Below are 9,602 nucleotides of genomic sequence, written 5' to 3'. Positions count from 1 at the left end.
AATATATATATATATATATATATATTCTTTTCACTTAGAAGTCTTTGTGTATCTTCAAAACATCCATGTGATTATAAAATTCCAATTTACATCTTCTAATGTTTGCATTTTTTGATTATCATTGCACAAAAGTATCTCTAATAAAAAATAAAAAATGGAAGACTCTTAGAATTAATGTTGTATAAATAAAATATTAAAAAATTAATTGTGAGTTTATTCAATTCACAATTTGTATCCTTTTTATTTCATTTTAATTATTTTTCCTTTCATATAGTCTATTCTACATTAATTTATAGATTAAAATAATTAATTTATAATATAGTTTTAAATTTAATATTTTTCACATACATAAAATTAAAATACATATAGAATATTTTTGTTGATGACATATTTAATCTATAATGCAGAAGAAAAAATCTTTAAAATAATATACATATTCTTAATTTTTAAAGATGTGTATATAATATAAAAAGATTGTAAATTTTTACAAATTACAACAGTGTTTTTAAGAAATACACTCGAATTCAGTATTTTAAAAAATGATCACATAACAATAGGACAAAGTTGATTAAACTCATTATCAATAGTATAGAATTTCAAAAACATCTTAAAACAAATATATAAATAAATATAAAATATTTATATAAATGCATATATGTACATAAATAAAAATATGATATCATAAAAAAAATCTTTTTTTAGTTGTGTAAACTTTCTTTTGTTCAAATCAAAAATGTAATCTCCATTTCTAATTTGCACAAGGTTTATATAATCACAAATTAGAAATGGAGATTACATTTTTGAAAGTTGCACAAGGTTTATATTAGAAAATTTTGTATTGTATAGAATGTTGTATCTATTATTTTAATATAAGGCTTATTTAAGTACATTATAATATGTCATTTAATTAACAATAACATTTGTAGAATAATTATAATTATTTTTTTAGAATCATATCAAAAATTTAAAATCTAATAAATAAATAAATATATATATATATATATATATATAATTTACATAAATAAGAAAACACATTAAAATGTAAGATAATGTAATAGTCCTTACAGACTGTTTATTTTTTTTTATTAATTTCTTGAAAATAAGAATCATTTTTTAAAAAATTATGTGGATGATAACATTTAGAAGCTTTTTAATTGTGTAAAACATCTTAAATTAACCAAAAAATATTGATTTATTTATTTATATAAAATTCTTCTATAGTTGCTACATGCTAAAATATTATATAGCAATCAAGTTTAAAAAATTAAATCTATAAATAGACACCATTTGTTATAAGTAGACTGTCTAAAATAAGTAATACTGCGGACTGCAATTTGATAAAGAATTACAAGAAACATAAAAAAATATGTAAAAACTAATTTAGATAATTACACAAAAATCTGTTGTTGAGTTGAACAAGGTAAAGTATCATGTTTACAAGTCTAACTATTATAACTATGTCAAGAAATTTGATCAAAGGTTGCAAAAAAAATGTTTTTGATATTAATTTAAAAACATGGTTTTTATGACTCAAGGATTTAGATTCCTAAATAACAAATTAATCTGATGTCTTCAACTATCCAAATTTATCTCATTTCTAAATTTTGCATTCAATTAAATCAAAGACTAGTCACCTTCATTTATAGCCGCTCTTAGATTATACATCAAAAAAATGTTCCTTGTTGTTTTCAAAGTCCTCACTCATCACTGCTGCTGAACATCACAGCATGAGTAAACAAACGAAATCAAAGCCCTAACCAGTATTAGAGCTCGATATTTTAGGACTTTTGCATCTAAAGGTTTTGCATTTGGGACAGTTGGTTTTCATGCGGAGGGATAGTTTCAATTTTTGAGAAGCTCAGATGACGAGTTTTGTTGTTGATTTGTTTGTTGTTCATCTTTTAGTTGGTAGTAGTTTCTCTTTGATAAGTCTCAACAATTTGTAAATTTCGTGTAAAGATGTAATGATAACATTCCTCAATGGATAACTAACTATCTTCCACTCACCCACACGTTTTATGCAATCCATGCATGTTTTGAGCTGATGAGGTATCCTAATGCAGAAACGTTAACGAGGCAAAGCCAAATACTTCTTAACAGTAACAGAAAAATCATGTCAGTCAGTTCGCAAAGAAAGGATATTACAGATTGATGCACAGTCAGATTCTTCACACACTAAAAAAGCTCACATTCAGTTGGCGAGATTGCGAACACACACGCACACACACACACACACAAACATACACATCAAATCGGAGCGTCGTGATTCTGCAGCATTAGGTCAGACCACTTGCATTGCATGCTGCCGTTTTCTTTTTTCCCTCGCCAAGCACGTTACGCTCAGTTCGTTCAGCAAGTCTCTCCAACATTGTAGCTCTGTTAACGCTAAGGTGAATGTTGTAGCCGCATTGTTTTCTCTACCAATTCCTCAACAAAATGTATGACCCCAAAAAACCCTCCAGTGCAGCGCATCGCCCTAAACCAAGCATGAGACGAGCTGCTCGTTCATTACAGATGAGCATCAATTGTGAAGTATCGCCAGCGAGAAGAACCCATGCACACTTGAGGACTGTGCACCAAGAGACGGGTGACTAAGATAACAACCGTGTCGAATCATACGTTGAAAAAACAACGGGGGCTGCATTTCGTGACGCTGATAGTTATGCATCGCGCCACTTATCTCCTGAGTGTGGCGATCATTCTTCGTGCTGCCTCTCGTATGCAACAAATTCTCCCCCCACCAGCACCCTAAACCCTACTTCCTCTCGCCACATCCAACCGCGAACAACTCCACCCACGTCCCGTAAAATCACTACAACGCCATATCTGTCTCGCCCTCTATCAACACCACTGTTAACACCTTCAACTGGCCACGAAATTGGCGATAGATATCAGAATCCTCATAAAAACAAAATAAAGACCAGTGAATAATAATCTCGGTATTTGTTGATTTTAATGATAAAGTCTGACAGGCTTCATACTGCCACAAGTGGTGTTGCCTGAAACTGCGCGACCCCTGGATAGGGAATATTCTCTTAGGATTTTCGCCACATAAGCGGGTTGGTTACTGTGCTCTAACGGCTTTCTAATAATAGAAACTCCTCGAAACACAGCAACGAGCCCCATATCCGGTGTCCTTGCAATGCAGCACTGCGATTGCCGTCCACGTAGATTAGTCCACGTAGACTTTATCCAAGTGGACTTTATCTACGTAGGCTTTGTCCACGTCGTTCCGTGGAGGGGTCACGGTTTGCTTCGCTGGCATTGGGCTACGTAGCCCTAAGTTCGTGACCCGAGAGAAACATGTTTCTGAAGAGTACAATGACCCCAATTGTATTTCAAGCATATATTAAAAAATAAATGTATGAAACCCTGTACATTTTTCATATAACATACATTTATTTCTTTAATTTTAGTATAATTGTAAAAACATTGTATGAAACCCTGTACATTCTGTTTTTGCACTTCAAATCATGTTAGTACATTTTTTATAATGTGTGTTATATGTAAATATCTCCAAATTATTTTACTGAAGAGTGTAGATGCAGATGATTATAAAATTTATTTTTAAACAAATCTTAAGTATGAGTAAGTTACCAAACTCACAGAACGTTCAGCCAAAAACAATTCTCACTGTCGTAGAAATTATCAGGGTTTAGGGAACAAAATATTAGATTGTATTGAAGCCACCAAATTTTTGATAGGTAAATAATTTCAATGATTTTTAAACTTACTTGTTTTGTGAACAGAACACTTCACCAAAAACTTCTGCCTTTTGCAGAACTTTACTTACAGTGATCAATGTTTATCTATCACTTATCTCTTTGGAAAAGATAAATATTTGTCTCAAAGCCACAAATAGAAAATACGTACAATTTATAATAATTTTTTCTATTCAATTTATAAATATCAAAATATACTTTAATCTAATATATCAAAATATCATCATTTTTTTATTACACAAAGGATAATTATTTATTTTTTCATGTTATATTTTATACACACATTAATAAGACGGTCTAGTTGTATCTACCAAGTTTTAAAGTTCCACTGAGAATTTTTAAAATTTTAACACAATAGTTACATGCATTTACAAGTACCCTCCAATCTAATAACTGTTCTCCCTTCTAGAATTTTAATTAAATGTAACAACTAGGAATCAATCAAGTTAATGTACAATTTCAATCACATGCAAAAATGACATAATCTTATACAGTATTTTACCTAAAGGAACAAAACACTGATGATTATTTGTATTAACATTCTATATATATATATATATATATATTTACATATATGCACACGATTTTTCATTTCTTTCATGATTCTAAATTTATCTTTAATTGATTTTGCTTTTCCGAAGTAATAGTGTACAAAGACCAACTAAAATATTTTTAGAAATCCAATTATGAAACACTTATTGAAATGGCAATCATAACAATCATACAGTTCTTATAATATTTGTTGTCATTTTCCAAAAAGACTACAACAAATTGAATTTCATAAAGAAGTTTTTATAGTTGCTTTTAGAACAATTTCAACTTTTGTCCATGTTAAATAAGAACATGCTTCTTTTTGTTGGGTTTTTTAGAAACTTACCACCACCATGTCTTTGCACACTTGCACACATAGATCAAAACATTACAAAGAGGAGGATGAAGACGCTTAGAGAGCAACAAAGATGATTTAAACATTAATATAGTCCACCAAAAAATATGTTATTTAAAAATAAAAATAAAAAACAATTATCATTGTGGGTGTGTGGTTTGCAATGCACAATGAACATATACACACATCTAACAAGGTAGTCATAGTCCTTATTTCCATCAACCCATGTCCACACTTATTCATCCATCCAACATTCATACATCATTCATCTATCATTTCTAAACTCTCTTCTTTCTATGGCCACACCTTCCTTATTCTTTTTATTCTTCACGTGTTCTTCCATGACTATCAAGTGGTATTGGTGATGGTGGTAAATTATAGTACCCAAACAACTTCCTCAACATGGAATGATGTCTCATTGTTATTTTATTTTATTTTTATTCTATCAAATAATAGGTTTTACATTTATATCTATTCATGTACAATTGTTATTCATAAGGAAATAACCTTTGATTTTATTGTGGTAGCATCTTGTATACATGTTTATGGACATTGTCAATTTGGCTAGAATATTTTAGAATGTTAAAAGTAAAAATTGAATGTTATCAAATTATTATTCTACGATTTATCTTAAAATTTTGAGCCAGTAGAAATGTAATTGTTATGTTGGTTCAAACTGTATGGTCACAATACTATTGTGTTCTCAAAAGAGTACTTTGTAAAAAGTTACAAAAAATGGACATGAAATGATATGGTTTGAAAAAGTTTATTACAAGTGTTATTATTGTTATTAAATTTTTAATGTTATATACGTAAATATATATATATATATATATATATACACGACAGCATAGGTAAAAGATAAAGGGACAAAAAATTTAGATCTGTTTTAGATCTGTTTGTTTTTGATGTTTTTGATCTGTTTTTGGAGAGGAATGTGTGTTTGTTTTGTGTTGGGGGTGGGCTTTGCAGACGACAATTGGCACTGAACAAAGCACGTCAAGACAAACAACATGCTGAACTGCGAATGGCCGAAGCCCTGAAGAGAATGGAGGAGGCCGAACGGCACTGGAAAATTGCAGAGAAGAGAGAAAAGTTTGCATCTGAAGCTGCGGATCAGGCTCGGAATAATTCTTCAGCGACCGAGAAGGAAAAGTTGGAGTCTCAACGACTGGCTGTAGAGAGATTAGCAGCTATCGAACGTTGAGAACGGCGGTGTGAATCTCTCGAATGTGAAAGAGACGACCTGACCAGGTATTGTCTCCTGCATCAACGTATCATAAGATTTGTAGCCGCTAGAGTTTCTATGACCGATCGCCTGTTTCTGCCGTATTTCTATCAATTTTGGCTCCCTTTCAATTCCAAGCTCAGCGGAGTATCACGCTACCTCCAACAAAACTCTCACCCCCGGCAATCGTTTTTAAGATTATATTTTTGCAACTGGATAAAGTTTTTGGAAGAATTGGCGTACTATGCACATAATAAAGATATCCAGATGGGTAGCCCTCAGCTACCGCCCGTGCCTTGATCTTTGCCGGCTCATTCATGTATGTTTTTTGCAAGACAGCAGCAGATGTTGCACTTTTTTTCCACATTCTTTACCTTGGTTCCATGCTTGCCATGACCTGCAAGCATTATTGAAGGTCTCGCTGAAAACAAGAGGGTTGACATACGAGTAATACCAACAAAATCAGGATACTTGATTTCACCAGCAGTTGCAAGATGACAATGAATGGGTGCTGTTGAAAGATGTGTTGTGAAGATGTCGGTGTTGCCAGTGAAGCCTCGTAGGATGGTAGAATTCTTCAGTGCAGTGAACTACGATGATGAAAATTCATTGAGCGTGGAGGTTTCATAAATTGCAAATGAGAAAAAATAAAAAAATAAAAATCGGAAAAGGTGCAGCATTTGGTGTTCTTTTAGACTTATATATATATATATATATATATATATCGGACAGAGAAATTTTTTCACAAACATTTGATAATTGTGTTCGCTATTTAAATAGAATTTTTATTTTCCAAATTCTGTGCATTACATTACATTTAGCAGATTCTATTGTTGTTAAAATGACTATCATCATTTAATTTTTCATATCAAATCACTGAATGTTGTAAATTATCAATATACATTATTTGTTTAAGTGGATGCATATTTTAACTATTTTTGCAAGTTTTCAATAGATTCAAATTAAATAATTTCAAAAATAAATAAAAATTCAGTCATAATTTTATAATTACAACTTCTGAAGATATAATGGATTTTGTTTTTGATGTTTTTTATGCTTTGTTTTGTTTTGTTTTTATTTGTATTTTTATTTTTTATGAGTACCTATATCATGTAAATCCCAAATTAAAATATAGGTATTTGATGTAATTTTGATGCATCAGATTGATGTATCTTATAATTATATTTTTAAAATAATTTAATAAAAGTGTATCTTCTATTAATAAAATCCAGATATTCAGATTTTTTTCGAATTGAAAATTTCAAATAAAATCAAATAAAATTATTGAAAGTAAATTTCATTAAATAAATTGATTTTATTTGGCTTCTAAATGATTTTTATAATATAAATGTATGGGTGAATGAATGCTCATAACCACAAACTCATTTGTGCACATTTTTAAAGTTATTAAAATGAAGAAGATATAAGTTTATGATTTTATGTGTATATATATACGTATACACAATAATTTTTAATTTTGTATTACTATTACATGATTAACAAAGATCAAAAAAATTAACCAGTGTATTTATGTGTCGAATTGTACAAACAGTCAATTTGCAAATAATATTTTGAATTTAAATAAATATTAAGACGCTTATATTTTTAATTTGGTTTTTTATGAGTAATTTGTAGTTCCATATTATTAATTATATAACAGAACTTCAAGAGTAATATTTTTAATTAAAATGAAATATGATATTTTAATCATTAAATTCACAATAGGCTTTTCTAAGAGTAACAACATGTAAAATAGTTATATACAGTATTAATTACTAGAATGATTTTAATACCCCATAAATTAAATACAATTTTTAATATGTATATATATTTTTCTAAAATAAATTGTTAAAGAATACACATACACATGATTTGGATTTTTGACAAAAAGTTTCAGTAGCCATGTAAATTATTAATGATGGATTGAAATCAAGTAGCAAAGACATTGGAGATATAACTTGATTTTTTGAATAATTTTTAAATTTTATCTGGTTAAATCTAAGTTTTTTATTCTAAATTTTTAAGACATTTGGTTACAACCAAGCATTTTTATCAAACACAAGGGTGGCATACAAGGAGAAGCTAAATATGTGAATGTGTGTGTTGAACATAGTTTTACATTAAAATTAGGATTAAAGTTCTCTATGTGATCGTCATAGTTTGTGTTTTACAGTGATTGGGTTATTTATTTATTTATCTTTATTATTACTACTTTATACTATGTTTCTGAAGTGTAGAGCATACTCAAATGGTAGATTATCAAAATGTAGAGCATGCACAGCAAGTGTCTTTTAATCTCACTGTTTAAAATGAATTGGGTTAGTTCCATGTGAAGTAGGTTCATAAATTGTGTCTAAGTTTTGGAGGTTTATTGTTGGTGATTTTGCACGTTTTTTAGTCTCATAAATTCGATAATCCTTTAAAAAGTAAAGCAATCATAAATTTTTCAAAGTTAGATTTTTTACATTTCCATTTGATCACTTTGCTGCATCTTAATTATGAACTCTCATTAAAATGAAAATCTCGAATATATTCTCATTATTCATACATTTATTTTTGTTTTTTGTAGATGCTTTTACACATGTATGCCTATGTTTACAGATGTATACAAACATCTACATACATACGTAGGAATAAATTGTGTAGTCGTGTACAAAAAAACCACTGAAATTAATATATAATTTATTGAAAATAGATTTTTGATATTATCTAATGTATTATACACATAAAATATAACTAATATTTTATTCTAATAATTTATTATTAAAATATTAGTAACAAATAATGAAATTGCAGAGTTATATATAAATAAATAAATAAATCACTATGTGATTTATATTTAACATCTAATTAAACAACTATTTTAATAATAATCAAATTTTTTTTTGAAGTGATAAGTAGTGAACTATTTTTAAATTGTTTATTGATGTACATTGTGCATCAAACATGGCAAACAGCATTATTTGAAACATCTTGTTTTTATTATTAAATGCAATGTTCTCATGTGTTTGAAAAATATGTTAAGTGGTTTGAGTTTAGCATCATTGTATGTATATATAAATATATATATATATATATATATATACGAGAGATTGTGTAGATACATTAAAATTCTTATTCTTCATTTTTCCAGCCAATCTAAGACCAAGGTCCTTGACACTATAATAACAATTCCACCAGACTGTTCGCCATGAATTGAGTACCAAACAGAATAGAAAACACATGCAAAAGAAGAATCTCACACACAACAGCACTCTTGATGCCCATGCACCACAGAAAATAGAACACATGTGACACAACTTGAAACAAACAAATAAATCTAAATAAACAATAAAACTTAAAAAAGCATGATTCCATCCATCCCACAGAACAAGCTCCAAATCAAGAGAGAACATCTCACAAGTGGCAAATCCTACTACTACAACAACAACAACAATAAGTGCCAATGGAATGGTAAAAAAGAAAAGTGGGTCCCTTATCAAACCAGAAACACACACACACACACACACGTGCAGAATGTCAGCAATGGTGCTCGAAAGCGCTGCACTATTCATTGGCTACTCAACATCCATCCAAACATATTCATCCAAAAGATTAGTCCCCGCCCCTCGGTTAGACGGGGACAGTAGTGCCCCATCCTAGGGCTGCGGGTGCCTTTCACCCCCCCCTGCTTGGTTAGTCGCTTGGTTGGTTGCTTGGTTCATGGATGGTTGCGTGGTTGGTTGCTTGGATGGTTGCTTGGATGGTTGCTTGGATGATTGCGTGG

The sequence above is a fragment of the Physcomitrium patens genome, chromosome 15, assembly GCF_059467195.1.
Source record: "Physcomitrium patens ecotype Gransden chromosome 15, ASM5946719v1, whole genome shotgun sequence".
Taxonomy (NCBI): Eukaryota; Viridiplantae; Streptophyta; class Bryopsida; order Funariales; family Funariaceae; genus Physcomitrium; species Physcomitrium patens.
Note: the sequence above shows the minus strand (reverse complement) of the source record.